Genomic DNA, 6,899 nt, shown 5'->3' with positions numbered 1-6,899 from the left:
CTCTCACTCCTCTCTCTAATATAAATAAATAAATAAATCTTTAAAAATAATTTTTAAAGGAAGTAAAATAAATGTAGTAAACCTGGAGCACCAAGATCAAGATGAGAATGTGTTGGGATAAGGCTAGACAGGTAGGTAGAGTCTGACTATCTTGTCTTGTTTTCTAATTTAATAAAATTTTGAAAACAAGATTATTTTAAGTGAGAGTGATATAATCAAATCTGAATTTTGATAGGAGGACTTTACCTGACAGAAATAGCTTAGTTAGGATCAACTTTGTATATGCTGAGATAAGACTAAATTATTTCATTAGACGGGTACAATACTTGAAACTAAGGACTTAGGGTAGCTGGAAAAAGCCAGATAGTAAAGAAGAAAAGCTGATAGATTCAAGGGATAATTAAGTTATAAAATTTCCAAGAAATGTCAATGGCTTGAAAAAACATGGAAAGAGACAGGGAATATTGAATTTGGTTTCTAGGTTCTCAATTTTAAATAATTATGGTGATGTTCTGTATAAAGAGAGGGAACCCTACTAGACCACCATATTAGGAAAAGGGAATTCATGAACTGTATTTTGATCTTGTTGGTTTTAAAGTGAATTGAGATTTTGAATAAAGGTGTCATAAGAGAATAAAAATGCATAGTTATAAAGCTCAAAGGATAGAGTAGGTCTAGAAGTATCAATGTGAAATAAGTCTGATAAAAGGATAAAGTTCAAACATGAATGGTGTTTACTCTTGCTTGAAAAAAAAAAAAAAAGAAAGAAGGAGAATCTTGTTTCACAAACAAGATTTGAAGGAAACCAAAAAGGATTAAAAAAAAAAAGAATAGGAAGAAGAGTCAGTCTAGTGACATAAAAGAAGAGACTAGAATCAAAGAAGCCAAGAAAGGTTAGGGTCAGGGAGAGTGTCATCAATAATAGAAACTGAAGTAGGAATCCATGTCACGGAAGACACTGTTGATTTTTGCAAAGTGTATTTTAGGACAATAAGACAGAGGGAGTCCAAATTGGAGTGGGGAAAATAGTGAGTGATAAAAAGGAACAGTTACTTTCATCAACGGTTTGAAGTTGGCTGCATTGGTGAATACAGGAACATTTTAGCTGCAGGAGATGTGAAATAATTTTATTTAGTTTTGCTTATTTTTTTTCAATAGAAAGTTTAATACTGTACAAAAGAGAAAATAAATATATTAATTAGTTTGAGAAACAGAAGTACAAAAATACCCCAACAAAATATACAGTCTTGCAAAACAAAACAAGACAAAACAAAATAAACAAAATAAATAAATAAACCAGGAGATAGTGATATTATATGTAAAACAAAATGGTCAACAGAAAAGAGATATAGTTGATGCAGATAAGTGCAGGGAAGTTACTGCCCTGGAATAGTGAGTGTGGAAGGGATTAGACTTCAGTAGGAAATGATAAGCAGTAGACCTCTTTTTCTTTCTTAGGCAAGGCACTCAGCAAGTTTACAAACCAATGAGTAAGAAAAAGTGAATACAGAAAGAACAGAGTGAACATTTGTAGGTATAGGAACCCTGATCACAGAAATAGAGATTGAATTTAGATTGCAGAAGGAATATGGGTCTTTATAAGACTGTTGAATGATATGATGTATATTAAAAGGATAGCTTTTATTTACACTATTATATGCACTGAATATGCATATTCTTGTATACTAGTATATAACATCTGCATATATGCTAATGAATGTATATATACACTAAAAACAGTATAAGCTTTTAACCTTCTTGCTGTTCCTTTGAGAATAGCTAGTCGCTTCCTTTTACCATGTCACTTTACTCCTTATGAAAATTTCTCACAATTACAAAGTGATGAGAAAACTGTTAATGTTTTTTCCAAGTACTAAAATATTATGAGCACAGGATTAAATTGATGTTATGGCTACTAATAAAACTATGACACATGGAGGAAATAGTCATCGTGATATAGGTTCTTTCCAAGTATTCCTGAGTTATTTTTTCCCATATGCTTGGATGTTAGGGCTTTTTTAGCAAACTCTATTATGCTATGAGACACTTAACAGTTTATTTAGCTTTTAGAAGGTCTAAAGCGAATTGACTTTAATCCAGCTGTGCCAAAACCTACACAATTAGTGAAGCATATACAATGTACCTTGCATAACCAGTTGATACTCTGCATCTGAGGAGAGCAGTTCTGTAACCTACAATCTTATGTTTTATAATAATCAGCTCTAAGGCATTAAGGAGATGTTCTAGCAATACTTTAGAACAACCATTGTGGGTTGATACAAAAGATTAGTGTTACCTCATATTTTTTTTTAGGATAAAAACAGTAAAATAAGAAGGAGTACTACAGTGTAAACACCATTGTTTTTGCAAATAAGTCAACTCATTGTAAATGTTTGCTCTCTCATCAAATTGTATTATTTTAATAATTTTTCCTAATTTTAAAGAAAAATGTTGATATTCTTACTTGCAACATTTGTATATTTGTCAGTTAGATACCAGATACTTTCTTTTAAAAAAACCCCCACTAGATTTAATGGGGTTACACTGGCTAACAAAATTATACAGGTATACAGGTTTCAGGTACACAATTCTACAATACATCTCTTCACACCATATTATATGTTCACTCCCCCAAGTCAAGTCTTCGTCCATCACCATTTATCCCCATTACCTCCTCTACATCCTCCCTTTACCCTCCTCCACCCTTCCCTCCTCACAATCACCACACTGTTCTCCACACCTATGAGGGGTTTTGTTCTTTTCAGCTCTATCCCTTCACTTCCCACACCCTCCCACAACAGCTTTCAGTTTGTTCTCTGTGTATGAATCTGTTTTTATTTTGCTTATTAGTTCATTTTGTTCATTAGATTCCACATATGAGTAAAATTATATGGTGTTTGTCTTTCTCTAAATGGTTTATTTTGCTTAGCATAATGCTCTCCAGATATTTATGCTAACACAAAAAATAAGATTTTTTATGGCTGCATAGTATTCCATTGTATAAATGTACCACAGAGCTTTTTAATCAACTCATCTACTGATGGACACTTGGGCTGCTTCCATAGCTTGGCTATTGTAATTAACACACGATGAACATAGGGGTGCATATACTCTTTTGAATTAGTGTTTCAACCTTCCTCTGATATATTCCCAGAAGTGGAATAACTGAATCATAATGTAATTTCACTTTTAACTTTTTGGGGTAACTTTATACTGCTTTCCACAGTGGCTGCAGCAATCTGCATTCCCACCAACAGTTCAAGAGGGTTCCCTATTTTCCGCACCCTCATTAATACTTGCTTTTTTGTTGACTTATTAATGATAGCCATACTGGAAAGTATGAGGCAATATCTCATTGTGACTTTAATTTGCATTTCTCTGATGGTTAGTGATGTTGAGAATCTTTTCATATGTCTATTGGCCATCCTTATGTCCTCTTTGGAAAAGTGTCTATTCAGGTCCTTTGCCCATATATTAGACAGTTTTCATTTCACAATAATGCTTCCTTACTGTTACATATTTAATCTGAAAAAGAGGGGTGGGAGAAATTTGGAGTCCATGACATATAGCTAGAGTACTTTGCATTCTTCCTAATGTAGCAAGCAAATGATTTCCAGGTTCTTTCTCCCATCATATGCACTTAGAAGACAATTCAATTGATTCACTTTTCTTTTAAGCCTAAATTCTCTCTTCCTGGAGGAGGTAAGATTTTATTCATTTGGTGGTAGCATGTTAATGTGTAGTACATAAGATTAGTTTTCCTAATCTTATTTTTTTTCTCTGCTCTAACATGATTTTTAAAATTATCTCGCAATTTAAGTCCTGTCCATGTAGCTCAGTTGGAGCGTCAACCAGAATCACCAGGGTTGTGGGTTCGATTCCTGGTCAGGGCACATATGAGAAGTGACCAGTGAACGCACAACTAAGTGAAACAACAAATAAATGCTTTTCTTTCTTCTCTCTCTCCCTTTCCCTTTCCCCTGTCTGTATAAAATCAATCAATAAAAAATAAAATTATCTCGTGATTCACATAGTAGTAAACTTCTAGAATCTTTTTGTCTATTATTATTATTATTATTATTATTATTTTAATGGAATGCTTCACAATTTGCATGTCATCCTTGCACAGGGGCCATGCTAGCATTCCCTGTATCATTCCAATATTAGTATATTCGCTGCTGAAACAAGAACAACTTATTATTACTAAAAGTAACATCATAAAAGTAATTAAAATGAGATAAAATATTAGGTACTAGACAAATTTAAAATCACTTAAAATTAGGGTGAGTTAAAGACTCAGGTATTGTCAGGATTGAGTAATATAAAGACTACTTTTTCTTATAAACTCCAATCAAAATGATGTGATGTAACAAGCTGCTTATTTTTCTACTTATGTTAAGGAAAAGTGCATTGTACACAGACACAAATACACACATAGACAACTTTACATCATATATATTTTTCATACATAAACAATTTTTATATAAAGGATTCAAATTCCAGTCATATAACTCACAAACAGTAAGTACCATAATGGATATTTTACTGAACATTGTACAAAAGCATTATGAATATTCCATTATATTTTATCTCTGATAACTTTCCTTGCTTTGAAGTCTGCTCTGTCTGAAATTAACAAGCTACTCCTATTTTCTTTTGATGGTGTGAGCATGTATATCTTTCTCCATGTTTGATCTTATCTACGTGTCTCTTTATAAAGTGGATTTCTTTTAGACAACATATCGTTAGATCTTGTTTTTTGACCCACTCTGACATTCTCTTTTAAGTGGTACATTTAGACCATTACTTAAGATGATTATTGATATATTTGAATTGCTATCTACTATATTTGTTACTGTTTTTTTTATTTATCATCCTTGTTTTTTTCCTAACTTTCTACTCTACTGTTTTTTACTTCTGTACTTTTAATTAAGCATTTTATGGGATTCTACTTTCTTTTCTCACAATATTCATTTATAATTCTTAAGTTATTTTGTAGGTGGTTGTCTTGAGTTTGCATTGTGCATTAGAGCTAATCTAAGTTCACTTTCAGATAACTATACCACTGCACAGTGTACTTTTTAATAACAAAATAATTCTCATTTCTCCAACTCATTCTTTGTATCATTGCTATCTTTTATTTCACTTATAAATAAACATACATATGCATATATATGTTTAGGTACATATTAATATGAATAATCAAATACATTGTTGGTATTATATTTTAAACTTTAAATATCATATATATAAGAGGAAGTTGCAAGTATAAACCTTTAACCCAGACTTTTATTTTTCCAAATGATGTCTAACTGGAATCATACATTAAAGTAACCTTTTAAAACTGGCTTCTTTTACCTAAAAGTTAGGTATTGTTTAGAAGTTAAGGTTTGATCATGTCTTTCCATGCCTTGAAAGCTCATTTCCTTTTATCACTGAAAATATCCCATTGCATTGATATATCCAGGTTTGTTTATCCAATAACATACTGAAGGACATCTTGCTTGCTATAAATATGAATAAATCTTCTAGAAACATTTGTGTGCAGCATTTCATGAAGAAATAAATTTTAAAGCACCTTGGTAAATATCTAGGAGCACAATTGCTGGGTTGTATGGTAAAGCTATGTTTATTTTTCAAAAGAAACTGCCAAATGGTTTTCTAAAGTAGCTAAAACTTTTGTATTCTCACAACAATGAATGAGTGCCATGTCATTCCATATCCTTGTCATCATTTGATAATGTTAGATACATGTTTTAAAAATACTGCAGATATTCTCAGGGATATAGCAGCATCTCACTGCTGCTTTACTTTGCAATTCCATAATGACAACTTATTTGCTGTATCCATCTGTATATTTCATTTGGTAATGGCTCTGTTCAGATCTTTTGACCACTTCCTTTTATTATTAGGCTGTTTTATTTTCTTACTGTGAGTTTTAAAAGTTCTCTCTATGTTTTGGATATGGGTCCTTTAAAGATAGGGGGTTTGCAGTTTTCCCCCTATTTGTATTTGCTTTTCATTCTCTTAATTGTGTTTTACACAGAGTAGAAGAATTTAAATTAATAAAGTCCAATTTTTCTGATTTTTCATAGATCACGATTTTGCTTTTATGTCAAAAATGTCATTGGCAAACATAAGGTCAATTAGATTTATTTTTCCTCTAGAATTTTTGTATTTTACATTTAGAACTATGATCACTTTTGAGTTCTCTAATTGTCAGATTTGTTGGTTTGATGTCAAGATTAATGTTATTTTGTATTTGGATGTCTAATTTTTCCAGGTCCATTTGATGAATAGACTATTTTTTTTCCTCCGTTGAGCTATTATTGTGACTTAGTCAAAAATTAATAGAATATATGAAATGAATCAATATATTGGCTCTCTATTCTTTTTCTTTGATCTAGTTGTCTATTTTTGCAAATAACAATGTCTTGATTATTGTTGGTTTATTGTAAATCTTGATATCAGATAATGTTAGTCATCCAACTTCATTGTTCTTTTTTTATTGTTATGATGACTATTCTGGCTTTTGCCTTTGAAAAGAATAAGTGTCTTTCATGAACCAAAAAACTCTTCTAGATGATACTTATTACCCTATTCCAAATTATATCTAAGTACTTAAATATCATCAGCACTTCACAGTCATTACCAAAATCTGTATCCAAGGTCGTCTATAACAACACACAACAATCTCAGTGGCTCCTGACCTGGCGGTGATGCAGTGGATAGAGCATTGGACTGAGATGTGGAGCACCCAGGTTCGAGACCCCCGAGGTCGCCAGCTTGAGTGCGGGCTCATCTGGCTTGAGCAAAAAAGCTCACCAGCTTGGACCCAAGGTCGCTGGCTCGAGCAAGGGGTTACTCGGTCCGCTGAAGGCCCACAGTCAAGGCACATA

The 6,899-nt window shown here is 32.4% G+C and overlaps 1 non-coding gene across 1 annotated transcript; it reads right to left on the bottom strand.

Annotated features, from left to right (window-relative positions):
* Nucleotides 1-4,085: 4,085 nt before the first annotated feature.
* LOC136390302 (U6 spliceosomal RNA) lies at nucleotides 4,086-4,187 on the bottom strand. Its single transcript, XR_010748718.1, has one exon. It is a non-coding gene; the product is annotated as a U6 spliceosomal RNA (small nuclear RNA).
* Between the last annotated feature and the right edge of the window lie 2,712 nt (nucleotides 4,188-6,899).

Source organism: Saccopteryx leptura, chromosome 1, assembly GCF_036850995.1.
Source record: "Saccopteryx leptura isolate mSacLep1 chromosome 1, mSacLep1_pri_phased_curated, whole genome shotgun sequence".
Lineage (NCBI taxonomy): Eukaryota > Metazoa > Chordata > Mammalia > Chiroptera > Emballonuridae > Saccopteryx > Saccopteryx leptura.
Note: the sequence above shows the minus strand (reverse complement) of the source record. Positions and strands in the feature narration are given on the sequence as shown.